General features: G+C 37.2%; 1 long non-coding RNA gene across 1 annotated transcript; it reads right to left on the bottom strand.

The window, feature by feature from the left end:
- Nucleotides 1-330: 330 nt before the first annotated feature.
- LOC148186895 (uncharacterized) lies at nt 331-1,364 on the bottom strand. Its single transcript, XR_015779050.1, has 3 exons — nt 875-1,364; nt 687-744; nt 331-591 (listed from the first exon to the last, which is right to left on the bottom strand). It is a non-coding gene; the product is annotated as an uncharacterized LOC148186895 (long non-coding RNA).
- Between the last annotated feature and the right edge of the window lie 5,131 nt (nt 1,365-6,495).

Below are 6,495 nucleotides of genomic sequence, written 5' to 3'. Positions count from 1 at the left end.
GATTAGCCACATGCTTTACCCACTGAGCCATACCTCCAGTGGCTGTTGTAGACTGAGATATTCCATTTAGCTCAATACCAGCAATGACTTCTGTTGAAAACTCTACTGATATATGAGACAGACCGAAAATCAACTAAGTGTGATATATCCATCTGCTCTACTGTCATGTGCTGTTCTTCCCTCTTGTCTCTCAACCCAGCTTCAAAAGCTAGATGTTGAAAGTGAGACTCAAACCATCATTTCCTGATATATTAATCCCTGGTGTTACACACTGAGCCATGCCTGCCAACAGATCCCTATGAAGTGGATAGATAGTGGTGTGCGGGTGAAATGCTTTTCACGTCAATATTTATAATTTACTATTGGTATAATTATTAATGATATAACAATAGTTATTATTCATCTTTTACATTTACTAGAGACACCTGTCAAAGACAAATTTGCCTGGAACATATTGAAAATAGTAAAGCTTTATTTAAAAAACAACTACAAAAGAACAAAAAAGCATCATAGAAGAGTTCCTCTTATTACATGAGATGCTTGGGGTCGTATGCAGTCGGTGGCCAAGACAGCTCTCCTCGCTTGCAGCAGCTGAATACAGAAGCAGTATAATTAGTAATGCTCTATGGTCTTAACACATGATCACATTCAGCACAGTGCATTCAGCTTTTTTCTTTAAATTTTACCCTTGCATCGGATCATAGCGCCGGTCGTTTCCGTCAGTTTTGGAGACACCGCAGTTTTCTATAAAATACAAAAAACGACATCAAAACTGTGACACATTACACATTTATATTTTTGAATTTTAACATTTAATTCACTCAGAGAGTCGTGCAAAGAGATTCACTTAAAGTACAGACTAAAAAGTACTCACCTAGCATGTCCTCACTCGTCGCTGTCCTGCATGTCCTCCTCCTGCCGCATCAGTTGACTGTGATGAGGATCAGCTGCAGCGTGGCAAGGCCTCTCGTTAAAAATGCTCCCAGCGCCTCATCCACTGTGTCATTTTGACATCTTGGTCTTGCTTTCTGCTGAGCTCTGTCTTGCTACTCTGTTATTTTTTGGGTATGTTTCCATGTAAACAAACACACGTACTTCGTCTCGTTTTCCCTCCATGTGTTCAAATTTCCCAGAAGAACACGTGGACGTTGAGATTTTCATCCAATCGGGACACAGGAGGCGGGACAAAGCCTTCGCAGCCCTTGCTGATTGGCTCAGAGGACTGAAAACATGGGTTTCCCTGGCCAATCAATGCGCAGAAATTGAAGATGTAACCACGTTCAGTGCGTAGCGTCTGGATGTCTAAACAGGGCATATGTGATATCAGTAGAGATTCTCCACTTTATGTGACTTTATAAAGCACGTTGATAGGATTATTATGTCGTATTTAGCCATTTTTTGACAATGTAAAATTCTGACATTTTTCGACATACTATACTATAGCGTTTTCGTCAATTTTGTACATGCTAAAATACAATTTTTTTTTTTAGCCATTTTTTGATATGTCAAGATTTGACGTTTTACGACATACTACACTGGCATTTTTTGGCAAGTTATTTGACATTAGAAGGAAGGAAGGTAGATTTATATGTCACTTTTTAAACAAAATTTAAAAAACGATATTACATTTGTCCTTGATCCTGCTACATCTTTGGAGTTAAATGATGAGTTGATTAAAATCAGAAGCTACTGACGATTCCATCTGGTTGCTGTTGGTGGTGTCATTTAATTCCTGCAGTGCATTTTTTTTTAAAATTGCATCAGTCCTGTGTCCTTGTGGCTCCCAAAAAGGTCTGCCCATCCAGTGCAACAGCTTAAACCAGGATGTTAGGGGTTAGCCATGTTTCTGTGAAGATTTGCACAGAGCAGTTGCTGATTTCCAGTTGCTCAGACATGCTTGACATGCTAAAATATAAATTTTTTGGCCTTTTTTTCAACATTGTACACTATATTTTGTCTCTAAAAGCTATATTATGTTGTTTTCAGATGTTTTTTTGACATGTAAAATGTTACTATATATACTATAGTGTATATAGTACATATATATGCATACTATAGTATGGCATTTTCGTTGGTTTTTTTCGACATGCTATTTTATGGTGGTTTTGGCTGTTTTTGGAACATCCTTAGTGATGGTGTATCTCTGCATGTTATTTTAAGCAGTTTAATGTGTTTTTCGTTTTTTTGGACGTATAATATTTTGCCATTTTTGCCATACTATATAGCCTTGCATTTTTGGTGGATTTTTCAACATGCTATTTTACGTTTTGTTTGGGCATTTTTGGAAAATCCTTTCCTATGACGTGTCTCAACACTTTCTTTTGATAGGTTCATTGTGGTTTTCGGCAGTTTTTTGGACATGTCATATTTTGACATTTTTGCCTTACTAAAGCCTTGCATTTTTGGTGGATTTTTCACCATGCTTTTTTGACATGCCAAATTATTCTGTTAATGGCTCTTTTTGCAACTTTCTATGCTATGGTGTGTCTCAAAAAGCTATTCTAAGCTGTTTACAACTGTTTTCAGCAGTTTTTGGGACATGTCAAAGTTCGACATTGTTGTCTCACTATAGGTCTTGGATTTTTGGTCATATTTCCGATATACCAAATTATGCTGTTTTTTGCTGTTTTTGCAACTTTCTATGCTATGGCGTGTCTTGGCAGGCTATTCTAAGCCGTTTCTACTTGTATTCAGCAATTTTTGGGATGTGCCAAATTTTGGCATTTTTGCCTTACTACAGTCTTGGATTTTTGATAATTTTTTCAACGTGCCTAATTATGTTGTTTTTGGCTCTACTTGAAACTTTTTTGTTATGGCGTGTCTTGGCAAATTATTCTTTGCTGTTTCCAGCTGTTTTCAACAGTTTTTGGGACGTGTCAAGTTTTTGATATTTTTGCCTTACGATAGTCTTGGATTTTTGGTCAAATTTTCAAAATGCCAAATTCTGCTTTTTTTGTCTCTCATTGCAACTTTCTTTGCTATGGCGTGTCTTGGCAGGCTAATCTGCACTATGTCCAGCTGTTTTCAACAGTTTTTGGGAAATGTCAAATATTGGAGTTTTTGCCTTACTATAGTCTTGGATTATTGGTCATTTTTTCGACATGCCAAATTATGCTGTTTTTGGCTCTTTTTGGAACTTTCTTTACTGTGGCATGTCTTGGCAGGATATTCTACACTGTTTCCAGTCGTTTTCAACAGTTTTTGGGAGATGTCAATTTTTAGCATTTTTGCCTTACTATAGTCTTGGATTTTTGGTCATTTTTTCGACATTCCAAATTATGCTGATGTTGGCTCTTTTTCCAACTTTCTTTACTATGGCATATGTTAGCAAGGTATTCTTTGCTGTTTCCAGCTGTTTTCAAAAGTTTTTGGTACCTGTCAATTTTTGACATTTTTGCCTTACTTTAGTCTTGGATTTTTGTTCATTTTTTCAACATGCCAAATTATGCTTTTTTTGGCTCTTTTTGCAACTTTCTTTGCTATGGCATGTCTTGGCAGGCTATTCTACACTGTTTCCCGCTGTTTTCGACAGTTTTTGGGACATGTCAAATTTTGGAATTTTTGCCTTATGATAGTCTTGGATTTTTGGTCAGAATTTCGACATGCTAAGTTATGCTGTTTTGGGCTCTTTTTGCAACTTTCTTTGCTATGGCGTGTCTTCACAGGCTATTCTACACTGTTTCCCGCTGTTTTCAACAGTTTTTGGGACATGTCAAATTTTGGAATTTTTGCCTTACTATTCTTGGATTTTTGGTCAGAATTTCGACATGCTAAATTATGCTGTTTTGGGCTCTTTTTGCAACTTTCTTTGCTATGACGTGTCTTCACAGGCTATTCTACACTGTTTCCCGCTGTTTTCAACAGTTTTTGAGACATGTCAAATTTTGGCATTTTTGCCTTACTATAGTCTTGGATTTTTGGTCAGAATTTCAACATGCCAAATTATGCTGTTTTTGGCTCTTTTTGCAACTTTCTTTACTGTGGCATGTCTTGGCAGGCTATTCTACACTGATTCCCGCTGTTTTCGACAGTTTTTGGGACATGTCAAATTTTGGCATTTTTGCCTTACTATAGTCTTGGATTTTTGGTCAGAATTTCGACATGCTAAATTATGCTGTTTTTGGCTCTTTTTGCAACTTTCTTTACTATGGCGTGTCTTCGCAGGCTATTCTACACTGTTTCCAGCTGTTTTCAACAGTTTTTGGGACATGTCAAATTTTGGAATTTTTGCCTTACTATAGTCTTGGATTTTTGGTCAGAATTTCGACATGCCAAATTATGCTGTTTTTGGCTCTTTTTGCAACTTTCTTTACCGTGGCATGTCTTGGCAGGCTATTCTACACTGTTTCCCGCTGTTTTCGACAGTTTTTGGGACATGTCAAATTTTGGCATTTTTGCCTTACTATAGTCTTGGATTTTTGGTCAGAATTTCGACCTGCCAAATTATGCTGTTTTGGGCTCTTTTTGCAACTTTCTTTGCTATGGCGTGTCTTCACAGGCTATTCTACACTGTTTCCAGCTGTTTTCAACAGTTTTTGGGACATGTCAAATTTTGGAATTTTTGCCTTACTATAGTCTTGGATTTTTGGTCAGAATTTCGACATGCTAAATTATGCTGTTTTTGGCTCTTTTTGCAACTTACTTTGCTATGGCGTATCTTCACAGGCTATTCTACACTGTTTCCAGCTGTTTTCAACAGTTTTTGGAACATGTCAAATTTTGGAATTTTTGCCTTACTATAGTCTTGGATTTTTGGTCAGAATTTCGACATGCTAAATTATGCTGTTTTGGGCTCTTTTTGCAACTTTCTTTGCTATGGCGTGTTTTCACAGGCTATTCTACACTGTTTCCAGCTGTTTTCAACAGTTTTTGGGACATGTCAAATTTAGGCATTTTTGCCTTACTATAGTCTTGGATTTTTGGTCAGAATTTCGACATGCTAAATTATCCTGTTTTTGGCTCTTTTTGCAACTTTCTTTGCTATGGCGTATCTTCACAGGCTATTCTACACTGTTTCCAGCTGTTTTCAACAGTTTTTGGGACATGTCAAATTTTGGAATTTTTGCCTTACTATAGTCTTGGATTTTTGGTCAGAATTTCGACATGCTAAATTATGCTGTTTTGGGCTCTTTTTGCAACTTTCTTTACTGTGGCATGTCTTGGCAGGCTATTCTACACTGTTTCCCGCTGTTTTCGACAGTTTTTGGGACATGTCAAATTTTGGCATTTTTGCCTTACTATAGTCTTGGATTTTTGGTCAGAATTTCGACATGCTAAATTATGCTGTTTTTGGCTCTTTTTGCAACTTACTTTGCTATGGCGTATCTTCACAGGCTATTCTACACTGTTTCCAGCTGTTTTCAACAGTTTTTGGGACATGTCAAATTTTGATATTTTTGCCTTACTATAGTCTTGGATTTTTGGTCAGAATTTCGACATGCTAAATTCTGCTCTTTTGGGCTCTTTTTGCAACTTTCTTTGCTATGGCGTGTCTTCACAGGCTATTCTACACTGTTTCCCGCTGTTTTCAACAGTTTTTGGAACATGTCAAATTTTGGAATTTTTGCCTTACTATAGTCTTGGATTTTTGGTCAGAATTTCGACATGCTAAGTTATGCTGTTTTGGGCTCTTTTTGCAACTTTCTTTGCTATGGCGTGTCTTGGCAGGCTATTCTACACTGTTTCCAGCTGTTTTCAACAGTTTTTGGGACATGTCAAATTTTGGCATTTTTGCCTTACTATAGTCTTGGATTTTTGGTCAGAATTTCGACATGCTAAGTTATGCTGTTTTGGGCTCTTTTTGCAACTTTCTTTGCTATGGCGTGTCTTCACAGGCTATTCTACACTGTTTCCCGCTGTTTTCAACAGTTTTTGGGACATGTCAAATTTTGGAATTTTTGCCTTACTATAGTCTTGGATTTTTGGTCAGAATTTCGACATGCTAAGTTATGCTGTTTTGGGCTCTTTTTGCAACTTTCTTTGCTATGGCGTGTCTTCACAGGCTATTCTACACTGTTTCCAGCTGTTTTCAACAGTTTTTGGGACATGTCAAATTTTGGCATTTTTGCCTTACTATAGTCTTGGATTTTTGGTCAGAATTTCGACATGCTAAGTTATGCTGTTTTGGGCTCTTTTTGCAACTTTCTTTGCTATGGCGTGTCTTCACAGGCTATTCTACACTGTTTCCAGCTGTTTTCAACAGTTTTTGGAACATGTCAAATTTTGGAATTTTTGCCTTACTATAGTCTTGGATTTTTGGTCAGAATTTGGACATGCTAAATTATGCTGTTTTGGGCTCTTTTTGCAACTTTCTTTGCTATGGCGTGTCTTCACAGGCTATTCTACACTGTTTCCAGCTGTTTTCAACAGTTTTTGGGACATGTCAAATTTTGGCATTTTTGCCTTACTATAGTCTTGGATTTTTGGTCAGAATTTCGACATGCCAAATTATGCTGTTTTTGGCTCTTTTTGCAACTTTCTTTACTGTGGCATGTC

Source organism: Plectropomus leopardus, chromosome 16 (genome assembly GCF_026936395.1).
Source record: "Plectropomus leopardus strain MGB_pleo_1.0 chromosome 16, ASM2693639v1, whole genome shotgun sequence".
Lineage (NCBI taxonomy): Eukaryota > Metazoa > Chordata > Actinopteri > Perciformes > Serranidae > Plectropomus > Plectropomus leopardus.
This window is presented reverse-complemented; position numbering and strand designations above follow the sequence as displayed.